Here is a 14,346-nt window from a genome sequence, read left to right on the forward strand (position 1 = left end):
TACGAAACTGAGCCTTAAAACCAGCCGTCAGGACTTCTGGAACTTTGTGATGTCACAACAAAGCAGAAATCACTCAGAAAACAGTCAGCCAATCAGAAAAGAGGCTCAGAGCCTCCTCTCTTCTGATTGGCTCACAGACCTGTTGTTACTAGAGCTGCAGAGAGAAGCCTGAGAGAGGAGAGCTTTTGGTTTTTACAACCACAAATATATTTTCTTATGGATCAACAATTCAAATAACAATAATAAAAATAATAAAAGCGAAATATGGTCTGATAATGGGAAACATATCATCTACTGAGCTGTAAGTCAGTTCCTGTGCTAGGTGGGAACCCTATTCACCGTCACTCACGGATATAATTCAACCTTTAGCCACTTAAATTTCCTTTGAAACCTCCCTGTTGTGTCAGGAATCTTCTCATGAATGTTACCCAGCATTCTTTGTTGCCCGGCGATTCACCTGCGGCGACCACACCCACAGCACAGACTCGCCACAACAGGGTTTGTCAGAGGAGCGGAACACGTGCAGGTGAGTCCTTTCACTGAGGCAGAAATTAACCTGGCCCTCCCAAAACACACACACACACACACACACACACACACACACACACACACACACACACACACCTTTCTATACTTGTGAGTACTCTTATTGCAAAATGCAAAACCTGAACCATTCCAATTAAAATCCTAACCCCAGCTCTTAGCCTCAGCCTAAACCTAATTATATCCTCAACCTTAAACTTCAAACAGCCTTTTGAAGCAATAAGAACTGTCCACAACATCCTCACCAGAGCTGCAATGATTAGTCTATTAACCGGCTGATCGACAGATAATTAATCTGCAACCACTTTGGTAAATTATTAATTGTTTAAGTCAATGTTTAAGCTTCTCAAATTTGAAAAATCCACGCTTTTCCTTGTCTTACCTTTATAGTAAATTCAATATCTGTCTATCTATCTATCCTCACTACGATGGTTTACAACTGACGGTCCTCACAAAGATAGTAGAACAAGATCACACACACACAAATGTGCCCTGGATATTTCTTATTCAAATGTTCATTTATTCGAGTCACACTTTTATTGTTTATAGATATTAAATCCTCATGACTGAATCTAATCGTACTGAAACTCATTTTGGGGACTGTGTATCTATATACATATCAAAACATCGAAGACAGAGAAGCACAAATCTTTTTCACAACTCCTTGTCAAAGATGTTTAGGTTAAGTGTTTCAGTAATATGTTATTTATATGATCTTAAAAACATCGATACTGGCCTCAAAGATCACATACGTCTTTGGTGTGACTCGACCGGAGCTTCAGTTTTGATGATTTCAGCAGAGGCGTGGAATTTCTGAAGTGCTGATCTTTTACAAACTCCCTGTGATGCAGTTTAAAGATTTACGAGAGTCATCCTCCTCAAGTCGAAGTCTAACGCCAATAAAATGGGTCATAAGCAGCTAAAAAGTTGTACATTACACACAAGAGTCTTAAATCCTCGTCAATCCTCCTCAGCGTAATAATGAGTTTGAATACTGCGAGCGCTGAGGAGGTTTGAAGTCCTGGTTCTTCCCTAATTCAGATCATCTCTGAGCTGGCGGGAGGTGTGGAGGTCAAGGTGTCACACAGAGGTCACCTTTCATAACTCCAGTGGAAACACTCAGTGGTCAGCAGGAGATGGTCCTGAGGAATCTCCCCTCCAGCAGCCTGACCTGAAGTATCCAGATCCTTTACTTTAGTCAAAGTAATAATATACTATTACAAATAAAACTCCTGCATTCAGACTGTTACTTAAATAAAAATACAGGTGTATTAGAGAGTAGCATCAAAACATCCAAACACGATCAGAGGAGTAAAAATTACTCCGACATCAATAAGTAACATGTCGCAATTCTTAGGTTTCAGATTCTTAAATATGTTAAGATAAATATGTAAATATATTTCCTGGTTTCCTTTAGACTTTAATAATAATAATAAACAAAAACTGTGTATGAGTTAGGAACTGCTCATCGGACAAAACAAAGATATCTGAAGACGCCGCCTGAAGCTTGGGGCCAAACAACTAAATGATTGAGAAAATAATCAACAGATTAATCGATAATAAAAATAATCATTAGTGCCAGTCCTAGTCCTGTCTGTCCACTGAGATACCGCTGATGGTTACACTTCTTAGCGAGCTAGCTAATTATTTTTATTGCTGTAGTTACCAAACGGCGTCAGGTGCATCTCCACTGGACTGTCGCCTGATTCGAACGTAGACGAGCGACAGAGAGAGAGACTGGGATTAAATCTGTGATGTGGAGAAACAGGATGTATATTGTGTATGTGGCTAAACAAAAGCGTATTAAATCCTTCTGGATTTTATCCGGATACGAGACACTTTCAACGACAATGCTGCGGTTCAACTCGTTACGTCCTGCCAACAATCTCGGCCTAATCCCGACTAAGTAGTTTTAGTTGTCTTTTAATGGTCATATGGATTATTCAGAGACGTGCTGACAATCTGTTTTTTAGGTATGACGACATGTTAAGAATAAAAGAGATAAAAATAGAGGTTACAGTGCACGTCTCTGTTCGGCCTCATCTGTGGCTGATAAGATTGACTCATCATGGAAAACTGAAAGAGGCTCGTGGAGAGTTTTAAAAGTTAAAAGTCTGTTTCCTGCCAACACTTGTTTTCTCAGGCTCTCTGTGATCCGTCTCCCTCACAGCAGATTATTTAACAAGCCTGACGGACAGGGACATTATACAGACGCCCCAAAAGGAAAGAGAGGAAGTGTCCAGCGTCACCGCCAATGAGACGCTGAGAGGACAACGAGGACTAGAGCTGCATCAGCACAGTTAGCCAGGGGCATCCTGGGAAATAAACACACACACTGTGTCCACATGAAGGAAGGGAAATTAACCTGAAAACCTGTTTCTCATGTGCACGTCCAGTGAGGAGGACGTCCAGTTACATAACGTCTCCTAGCAACCGAGCCAGGACGTCCAGTGGAGACAAGCAGGAAACAACAACAGTGAGACGTCTGAATGAGTGAAGTCTGATGTGGACGTGAGAGTTCAGAGTCTGAACCTGAACAACAGTCACCACACCTACTGAACCCTGATGGAGCACAATGGCTTCAGCTCAGTTTCACGTCCGCTGGTGACGACAGATTCAAGTTAAATGACAAGTGGATTCATTGATTAGCCAATCGACAGATATTGAAACTGTAACTATCTCTTGATGACTCATTAATAAATTAATTCATTTTTGAAGCAAAAATATGAATATTTTCTGCTTTTCTTCATCATCTGTGATGGTTAACTGAATGTGTAAGTTTAAGACGTTAGATGTCAGCTTGGGTTCTGGGAGATTGTGATGATTGATTTATAAACCAAACTAGTGATCAATTCAACAGGTAAATGACTGTCTAGTAATCAATAATGAAAATAACTGTTAATTGCAGCTCTAATGCTTCCTGTGCAGTGTGTATTAAAGTTATAGTTGGAGGAGTAAAACACTCAGAGAAACCAAATCCTGCAAGGTTTGGATGGTGGGTCCAGGTGGGCGGGGCTTGGTGACTGCTTTGTTGTGACATCACAAAGTTCCAGAAGTCCTGACGGCTGGTTTTAAGGCTCAGTTTCTGAATACAGGCTGTGTGCATTTCTCTGTGGACTGAGGCTTTGATACTTTCACAGTATTAATATAGAAGCTAGACCTGATCTATAATCACACTACACATGGACACAGACCTTTACACTGGAGGAGCTTTAAGAGCTGAACACTCACAGCACAACTGACAGTTTTATCCTAAACATAGTTTGAAGACAGATCTCAAACTCGCACAATAGAAGAAAGCAGCAGTTAGAAGTCCAAGGTTCAGAGCTGTAAACCCTGGTAATGGCTGAAACAAGTATTCCTGTGTCATTTAAATATTTAAGAGAAGTGCTACAGAGAGCCGGATTAACTCCGGTCAAAGTCCTTCTGGAGTGAAGCCACAGAAACATAATGAGCAGTTTGACAAAGCAGAGAGGAGGAAGAAATACCACAAACATGCACCTTCTTCATGCTCGAGTCACCAGCAGTGATCTCTGGAGACTAATAGCTGGAAGCGAAGGAGGGACCGACACCGTGTTATTGTGTTTTCAATCTGCAGACACTTGTCGTGTCAGACCGGGCCTCCTCCCTAAATACCATTACTGAGTGGAGGCCTCGGCCTGACTCTGCACCGGGAGGCCTTGTGTTTCAAAGGTCACCGACACGTGATCCGCCCGGCCTCAGCACACGAATGGGCTGCCCTCGCGGTTGCTACGGTTACAGCCCCCGCCACCATAATGATATAATGATGGGTTGGGCTCATTTGCATGTCGACGTGACACGACGCGGTGATTCACTGAGAGGCTGCAGGGAAAGTGAGCATGAAAATACAGGTCTGCTGTCGAAGGCAAGAACTCGTGATTAAAGAGCCGACGGCAGAGACTTCATCCTGACAGCAGGGACCACATCTGCTGCTAAAAATACACACACTGTCTCCAGATCTGAAGACACAGACACTACAGAACACAATGCAAAGGCTGTGAATCGATCAAACACCTTCACCTTCAAATCTTAGGAGAAAACTTTTTTAATCCACCTTGGAATTCAGATTTTCCTGAAGCTCAGTCCCACTCACTGTGGGATTCAGAGTGAGTTTAACATCTAAAATGTTTAGCTGAAATACTTTAGAAGTGCAGATTTTTCATTATTGATTAATCTGCTTATCATTTTTCTGTTTGAGAAGCTAAAATTATCAATATTTTTTAGTCTATTATGAAAAAACTGTCGCTGATTCATTTTCTGTCAATCAACCAATTAATCAGCTCATTGTTGCAGCTCGAGAAGTTGTGGTAATGAAAGTAGAAGACACTGAACTTCAGGGAGACAGAGGGTGCGTCCAGGTGCCAGGTGTCTTTTCATTCATACACAACACAGATTCAGTGATCCAGTAAAAATAAAACCACTCTGATCTTTCCTCAAACTTGCTGCCAGCTGGTGAAACCTGGCGTCACCGAAAACACTAAAATATCATCAGTGTCGGAGCTTGTTGCTGAACAAGTCGACAAAACAGAACACGGCAACCTGTGCACATGTTCCTCTGCAAACATATGCACGTTTTCCTCCCACAGTTTCTGCTTGAAACCAGCGTGCAACAGCTTTTAATGAGCATCAAACTCCCGGGGGTCGTTTTGCACAAAGAGAATAATGCAAAAAAAATGTAGGTTTATTTTCGGTTATAGCCTCATCTATTAACTAAGATCACGTTTTCATTTCATCCGTTTGTTCTTTAGTCTTTAAATGATTGAAAACTGAGACAAATGTCCATCACAATTAATCCTAATCCACAAAATCTAATGATTTAATTTCAAAATAAGACGCAAAGAAAAGCAGACTAACCTTGACCTTAACCAGTTAATAATCGTACAGTGTTTTTCCTGAATAACAGACATGTTTTCAGCTTTAAAGCCTTTCCACTCCACTTTTCCAAGAGGAATACAGTGTGGTTGGTTTTTCATTCGGAGTGAGAAGGTAATCCGACCCGACTCCAGGAAACAACCTAAAAACACAAGGGTTTCTGGGTATAAAGACACAGATGTCGACATGTGATAGCCAGCGGTTCCAGCGCAGACGGAGGGAAAAGGACAGAGTTGAGATGATGTGATTTGAACCGTCATGGAGGCTGGATGAACATAAAATGACACTGAAGCGTCATCAGGTCAGGATAAAGTCACGAGGACCAGAGTTTGTTTTCAGTCTCCTGAACCACGAAAACCTGCAACGTCCCAGTGTGAAGCCACAGATCCACTCGTGGAACCACGTGGCTTTTGTTTACAGTCTCTGCTTCACTTCAATCTGGCCGAGTGTGTGCGAACCAAAACACAACAGAGTCAAGTCTTCCAGGATGTTTGAGTCGTCCGTCCCCCCACCACACCACACACACACACACCACACACCACACACCTCCCCGAGGGAGAAGGAAAACCCCTCAGAGGGAGGCGGCCGAGCTCACAGACGGCGTGTAAGTCGACACTCTTCATCAGGAGGCGGTGGTCTGTGGCTCAGTGTGGCGTGACTAATTCACAGCTCACATTCCCCTAATTACAAAGGCTGACGAGGGGAGGTCCCAACCCCGTCCTCCTCCAGCACCCACATTAACGTATCTTCAGCGGAAACAAGATACCACCCCCCCACCTCACCACCCCCACGCTCCATCATCACCACAGAGGAGAGAGTGGATGATACAAGCTGCTGCTGCAGCTTCTGCCGGGTTCGACACCTCTGACCTGACGACCACAGACGTAATCCCGTCTGGAGACGGAGAAAATAAAGAGCCAATCAGAGGCCAGCTGGGAGGGACTAAGGTTAGCGAGGTTATGATGGTTATGATCACAACGGTTAACAACTCAACAGTTTAATCACGATGTTGGGACTGAAATGCCTCCGTGAGAGAGAAGAGCTTCGTCCAATTTTACAATGAGTATAAACTGACCCACAACACAGAGGCAGCCTGGTCTGACCCATAAAACAACCGGCTGATGTTAGATTATATTTATAGCTGCATCACAGATTAATCAATATCAGTGACTGCAAACCACAGGTCAGAAATAACAAAGATGTGTGAGGTGATTAAGAAACAGAAACACCGACACACTGAAGAGACTCTTGTCAAAAACAATTATTTTCATTATCGATTCCTCCTCCATCTTTTTTTCAATTATTCAATCATTTAGTCCAGTAATTACAGGCCAATTGTACTTGTTGCACTGTGGTGAGAAAATCCCACCCCAGGTGGAAATCTCTCGTGTTTATGTTAAAATGTGGTTTAAACTCTCAAACATCTACATCAGTCAGGCTCCAGCAGAAAGTTTCATAAGATCCAAACCATCTCCACCATGACGGAGCAAAACTCCCATTAACTGATCCATCACGAGTCCGTGTGACTTGTGCGTCACACGTAATCTGGCACTGCTCTACTCGCCACTGAGGAAGACCACAACATGCATTTAAAAGCTCCAGGAAAAGCTAGTAAAGGGTCAAAAACAGACGCAGACATGGAGATTCAGATTCTGCTGCTAACTGCTGTAAATGGCTTCTCATTCATTTCACATCACTTTATATTAAATTTAAAAAGGACCGTGCCTTTTTCTTTTATGGACATGTCACATTAGGAAAAGCTCAAGTGTGAATAATGAAAGTAATGATGGCTGAGTTCCATTTAGCTGCTTCAGTTTCAGGGTCCTGGTGTGTTCGCACTGACAAAACAAGAGGAGGAACAAAATAAAAGTAACGCCCTGAACAACATGATGTAATCCTCTCCAACAGCAGCGGATGAATACTGACTTTTTTTTGTGATTATAATATCCGATCTTTGTCGAGGTTTTGATCCGAAAGCTGCAGTTTTATGATGCTGCCATTACATTATCGTCACTGTACATGTGCTGTACATCCAGAGTACACTTCCAGGACATCATTAACTTAAGTTTCCCAACGATTTCACTCTTTTCCTCTCCGGCCAACAGCTGCTTCCTCCTCACTGACTAAATACAATACAACACAACACAGTAGATGTTTACAGAGAGAAACAAATTCACCTGACATGAATATTTTAGTCAGAATATGAGTATATGGAGGCTTCCACACACCTCCTGCTGTGAACTGAAGTTGTCTAATTTTCTGAATCCTCAGCTTTCTCATGTAAACAAGGATCTTTTACACGGATAAAGACGCACATAAAGAGCTGATCCTGAATAAGATGCTTGGATGTGAGCCATCACTCGGGATGCCAAACGCACTTGAGTGGTGACATCTCTGCAGCCAGAGAAGAAGCAAGCACATTCAGACTTTACTTTTAACGTTCACGTCCATATGGTTGTAACATGCTAATCACTGTGGCGGCAAATTCAGCTTCCCAGGAAAGCTCAATATCCAACTAATCCAATAATCATTCAGGATCATTTCCTGAAGAGGACTTTGATCCCCCGAAGTTCCTGAACCTCCCTGAACTCAGGAAAGACAGCCCGGCTACAAGAAGCGATATTTCCTGTTGTGACATAATGTAACTGTGTGTGTGTGTGTGTGTGTGTGTGTGTGTGTGTGTGTGTGTGTGTGTGTGTGTGTGTGTGTGTGTTAATTCTCCCATAAAAAGATGGACAAAAGTCAAAGTCCCTTCAGACATCAGGAGATTGCTGTTTGGAGAGACGTCCACTTGAATGAAAGACATTTCATCCGGAGAAGAACTAAAGCGCTCACTGTGAGAAGAGTAATTAATAGCACAGGTGTTACACAGGGCACAGACTGCATGCAGGTCCACAAAGAGACACTATGGGATGTAATAAAAGATCATGTGCCCTTGTGAGTGAGAATAAAATGAGCATAATAGTGATTTCAAAGCAGCTTCAGCACAAAAACAAGCTCAGGACAAACACAATAAGCACTGAGAGCTCTTACATAATCATGCAACACAGATAAAAACCACAGCACTGGCCGAGCTTGTTCCCTGCATCCAGACTTCTTAGGATGCCACATTATCTTTCATCATCACTCAGGCAATAATATCACAATGGCCAAACCCACCACCCTCAGATTTTCTTTTTTTTTTTTTTTTCCCTTCCTAATGCAAAGCATGTCCATTGATTCTTCTTCCCAGGCTCAGCAGCGGCAGCGGTGCATGTGGATGTGTGCAGGCCGCAGCCGTGCTCGTACTGTGAGACCTGACATATTGGTGCTGCTGCTGCTGTACAACAACACAGCCTCCCATGTCATGTACGCACCAGTGAATTGTCCCCGCAGCTGCTCAGCTCTGTCCCTTCTGAACTCCCTCCGATGTAAAGAGGCTCGTGCTAAATGCTCGTCCTGCTCCTGCTCGCTCGAGCTGTCTAGTCACAATCTCACGCGGAACCGAACCCCGTTCAAAAAATGCGAGAGTTTGGGATCGACTAGCTTGTCAGACACGCACACACGCTATGAACAATGAATCATCACTTTTTTATGATTCAGGAGAGACTTCTCTTCGATTCGGCATGAATATAATCCACAAATTATCACCATACCTTCATAATCCAACTTTTTTCAATTCTGTTCGCCGGTTGATTCCGCTGTTCTTGCGCGAGCACAGAGCCGTTGGTGGCGACAGCAGCGCGCGGTCAGTGTATTAAAAAGTTAAAAGCTCTACTGAAATAAAGGGAGGCACGGTGGATTGTTTATAAGCCGAATTATACAGTGGCTACTAATTATTCAAAATATATATTATGCCATGTATTCGTCAATACGTGCCACTAATTATCGCCAAAATAATTCAAATTGACGGAAGTTTGAAGGAAGTCTGGCGTCGACTCCTCCGAACAAAGCTGGACAAATCCACCAACGATTTCTGCCGTTAAAAGCATCAAGGTTTTCACCGCTGAGTGCAGGAATGGTAGAAACCAGGGGGCTGGTGTGGTTTACAGTAAACTGCTAGCTAAATCCCAGTCGTGTGAGGGATTTGTCTCACAGCTCTCAGCTCTGTGTTGACGGTTTTCCTCCTGGGAAAGCTCCAGTGTGTGTTGACAGCCTCCCCGGGCTGCTGGCTGCTAGCCCCGGGACGCTGCTGTGTGTTGTAGCCCGTCAGCTAGCTAACATCACGGTCTTATTGCGATGAATCCTCCCCGGTGCATGTCGCCGGTGCTACCTACCTCGTTTGAGTGAAAGCTCCCGGGACTCCACAAGCTGCTTTCTGGGAAATTGTGTTTTTTCTTTTATTAAAAAAAAAAAAACAATATCCCTGAAACGTCCACAACCGCAGCCTTCCCCGCCGGGTGTCTCCAGAAGATCGGTGTCCGCTCCGGCAGCCTGGGCCACACTCTCCCCCGCCCTGCAGCCTCCGATTCCCGCAGCAATCCTGGGAAACTGGCCCCCGTGACGTCACGAGATGGGTAAATTAGTCTCCGGTGGGGCGGGTGCCCCTGCAGGGGGCGCTGTCCTGGTCGTGAGGGGGGAGTTTGTTCATGGTCTGCTGAGCAACAGGGGCATCCAAGGTGGGACACATGAGCCCCATTAGCCCTGAGAGCTTCCGGATCCTGTGCAGGTAGAGTTTAAAAGGAGAAAAAAAAATCACTTTCTTAAAGGAACAGTTCACACAACAATGGTTCTTTAAATCAATAACTGAGGTGGGCAGTACCACAGGATTTTGTTTTAATCCAATACACAGTAAAGCCAAGGCCAGGATCACTGACACCAATACCAATATAAATAGTTTTTATTGATAAAAGCAGCTAATGTACAGTTGATTTACTGCACACAGCAGCAGCAGAGATGCAAATATTGCAGCTGTAAGAAAAGTGTTCACGTGTCCAGGAAGTGTTGTAAAGTGATGGATCCTACTGCCACAGGTATTGATACTCAAAATAAGACTTTATATCAGTGGGATCGATCTAACCACACCTAGATTTACTTTAAAAAATAGCAAAACATCAATTCATATATACAATAACAATACATGTTGACTTGTCACAGCAGGATCAACACAGGTGTGGACACAGGACTAGTTCACCTTAATGGAGCAAATTTGACTTTAATATCAATTAATCAATTACACGTGTGCTTTTCCTGCCATGACAGCGAGTCACCTCCTGACCGTCAGGACAATCAATTCAGGTTCAGTTTTCTGGGACAAGAGGAGCCGGGGATCAAACCACAATCCCTGACATGGACATGCATCCATTTTAAATTTTGCAAAAAAAGTTTATAATAATAAATTAACATTTAATCAGCACTGACTTCTCTTTAAATTGAGCATATATTTAAATAACATCACTATTTTTCCTGCAATTAGCACAGGAACTTCCTTGGAAATAATTTGAAAATAACAGATTTACTTGCAAAGACTTGTAAAGAACATAAACACAATAGAATCTCATTATTTTTATCTTCACAGACTCATGTTGGCTGCTGGCGTATGTGACACTGAGCAGTAATACCTTCAGGAAGGTTGAGGATTAACTGGGATAATGTCAAAGACGACAACAATGGTGCTAATCTCTGTCTGCTGCTGCGCTCACTGCCTCTCACCGTACACAAATGTGTCGGACTAATCATTAAAACATTAATGATTTATTAATTATCATGTCAAAGTGGGAAGATGGCATAAGTTAATTAGTCAGTCAGTTAGTTAGTAATTATCCCCCACCACCACCAACATCCCATTGAGGTTTAATGTAAACGAGCTATTTGTAATTACTACACAGCTAACATTAGCATTAGCAGCTGTTTACCCAGCAGTCTTGTCGAGAGCCTCAGTCAATGATGCATTTACAATACAAGCTGTTAGAATACGTCCTCTGAGCAGCGCTGCTTCTTCAGGGCAGCCTGGACGCTGCAGCGACTCGGTATCGGAAAGTGACGACACAGATCGATTGGGCCGGGGCTAGCTGGTTAGCATGCTGACTTCAGTAGCCTAGAAGAAAAGATGTGATGGATATAGAGGCAAAACAAGAGAGAGACAGCGCTTAGTGAGTAACTGAATTAAGTTTGATGTCGAACTCACAACGTTTCTTCAAGACTGGTAAGTAAACAGCTGTAAATGCTAACGTTAGCTATGTAGCAATAGCAAATCTTACAAATAGCTCGTTTATAAATTCCTCCTTTCATTAATAAATGTTTTACTAAAATATGCTTTGTATCATTTTAAAGTGGAAACAGAAAACTTTTCACTTTTAACGCCCCCAATGTTTCCAAGTGGTATTACTGTTGCTAAGACCAAATCGCAACATGGCGACCACTGTCGGCATGGTTACTGTCCAGAGCAGGGAACAACCGTAAAGTTATAAGATAAATTAAAGAAAAAAAAAAGGGTCTATTTCCACTTTAAAAGGTACATTCTCGGCCTTGTTCAAACCTACTGACACATTTTCAGTGGTATCAAAACGTCATCACAAGGTCCATTTAGTGGCTGCTCTTGAGCTTTCAATCATGTGATGCAAGCTTCCTCAAAATATGGGGGTTTGCCCAGTAGACAAAGCATTTCATAATAATCAATGTTCGACTGTTTAATGAGGTTTTTAAAGAGACAAAAAAAAACCTCAGAACTAAAGAAACTCCATCCACTGATGAAGACCATGGAATGTGCATGAAAGCCCTGACAAAAAGCTAGAAAGTTAACCTAAAGTTAATATTATTTATAAGTGAATCACTGTTGTGTGTGTTTGTGTGTGTGTGTCACAGGCAGCGACGGAGAGCAGCAAACGAGGGCATTCACTTCCATATACATCACCATCATTACCTCAGGCAGTTAATTTATATTTCATGCTTTAATATTGTGAGTATTCTCCGTAACGAGCTCGTAAGTGGGAAAACAAAACACATTTCAAGAGTCATGAATGTTTTAGTGTCTAGTAACGTAACACTGGCCGAGTCGTCTCTCGCCGAAAGAATGAGCCACTCGACGCCAGACTGAAAGCCGAGAGCAGCGTTTCATAAGCAAACACCCGAGACCGCAGGAGACACATCTGCATTAAGAACAGCACTCACCTGTCTGCACTCACCTGTCTGCACTCACCTGTCTGCATTCACCTGTCTGCATTCACCTGTCTGCACTCACCTGTCTGCATTAAGAACAGCACTCACCTGTCTGCATTCACCTGTCTGCACTCACCTGTCTGCACTCACCTGTCTGCACTCACCTGTCTGCATTCACCTGTCTGCACTCACCTGTCTGCATTCACCTGTCTGCACTCACCTGTCTGCATTCACCTTCGCCTCCTTCATCACCTTGTCGCTGCCTTATTACAGTCACGCTGAACATCGTCCTGATTCATACATTCAGATTTATGATTAAACTTATCAGAGAGAATCAGTGTGACATTTACTACATTTACAATCTTTAAATTTAGATTTCTTTTTATCCCCTTAACCTCAGTTTAATTCAGACCTGGTTAACCTAGCTTAGCATCAAGACTGTAAACAAGAAATTCACAAATACACTTACAACATCTCTAAATTTAAAAGTTTAAATAAATCTAAACTTGTTGACAACCACGGCTGACATTAGAGGTTAGACCTGACTTATCTAGTTCTTCACATGCAGAGTATCTTCTTATTCTCCTTTTAAAATATTGACACAACTCTTAATCCCTGACGGAGGGGTGGCGCCCTCAGCTGGTTTCACCTTCTGGTGTTGGCTTCACAATAAAGATACAACAGCTGCGTCCTGATTAAAGGGAACACTTTAAATCCACAGTAAAAAACAAACAAGTGCCAACCAGGTAAGTTTTCTGGTTTACTGTCGAGGAAAAATAGTGGTGACTGCCCAAAAATTTTTTTAAATTATATATATATGTATATATATAGTTTTTATATCAGATGTAGCTTTAAATTTACATTCATAATTACAGAAATGTGTTTTTCAACATTTATCCTGCTTCAATTTGTTACATTTTAATTATTTAATTTAACTTTTCGACGTCCCATGTTGAATTGTTGAATTTTCTTTTTTGTGTGAATAATTATACAAGTGTAATAAGTTTATTAGGTTTATAACAGGAGAAAAGTTTAATCAAATCATGTACAGTGTATACAGTAGATGTCATTTTCTTTTAAATGAGCGCTTTCTTTTATGTGAAGCACTTTAATGCTGCATCTTAAGTTATCTGTAATTTAAAAAACAAAAAAAGAAAAAGATTTCTCACGTAGATCTAAGTTTGAATTCCTTCTTGAGTAAAACTGTACGTAAAACACTTTAATGCTCTTTTATCTACGAGTCTCAGGATTTGGAAATAATCACAAATGTATTCAAGACTTTTCCAGACCCCACACACACACACACGCACACACACACACACACGGACACACACACACACACACACACACACACGGACACACACACACACACACACACACACACACACACACGGACACACACACACGGACACACACACACACACACACACGGACACACACACACTCTCAGCTGTATCCATGAGTTTCACAACATGAATAAAAAGCTAAGGCAACAGAAGTGCTCTTGCATCTAAGGTTGTTTTTAATGCTGAAAAATTTCATCCACTCCACATCGAAGAGACACAACAAGCACTGAACTACGTATGTGACTCATGAGCCGCAAATCAACTCTCTGAAAAACGCGTTTTTTCTTTTCCAGACCGTGGATCGTTAACTTAATAACAGCAACTGTCTCTATGTTCGGGGTTATTTCTGTCTTCCTCTACACAGCCTGAAAACATAAAAAATAACGATGCAAGAGCCAAACAGTATCTTCTGCACAGATTCTCCAGGAACGAAGAACATCTATGAAAACATAACTTAACGGGTCACTGTCATGAATGAGTCAGAAAA

At 42.3% G+C, this 14,346-nt stretch overlaps 1 protein-coding gene across 1 annotated transcript in view; it reads right to left on the reverse strand.

Annotated features, from left to right (window-relative positions):
• The window catches only part of myo6a (myosin VIa), a 112,022-nt gene extending 102,116 nt beyond the window's left edge, over nt 1–9,906 (reverse strand). The window contains exon 1 of the mRNA XM_056404565.1: nt 9,693–9,906. The gene's annotated coding sequence lies outside the window, so the exon portion shown is untranslated. The remainder of the gene's footprint in view (nt 1–9,692) is intronic.
• Nucleotides 9,907–14,346: the final 4,440 nt, after the last annotated feature.

This window comes from Seriola aureovittata, chromosome 19 (genome assembly GCF_021018895.1).
Source record: "Seriola aureovittata isolate HTS-2021-v1 ecotype China chromosome 19, ASM2101889v1, whole genome shotgun sequence".
NCBI lineage: Eukaryota > Metazoa > Chordata > Actinopteri > Carangiformes > Carangidae > Seriola > Seriola aureovittata.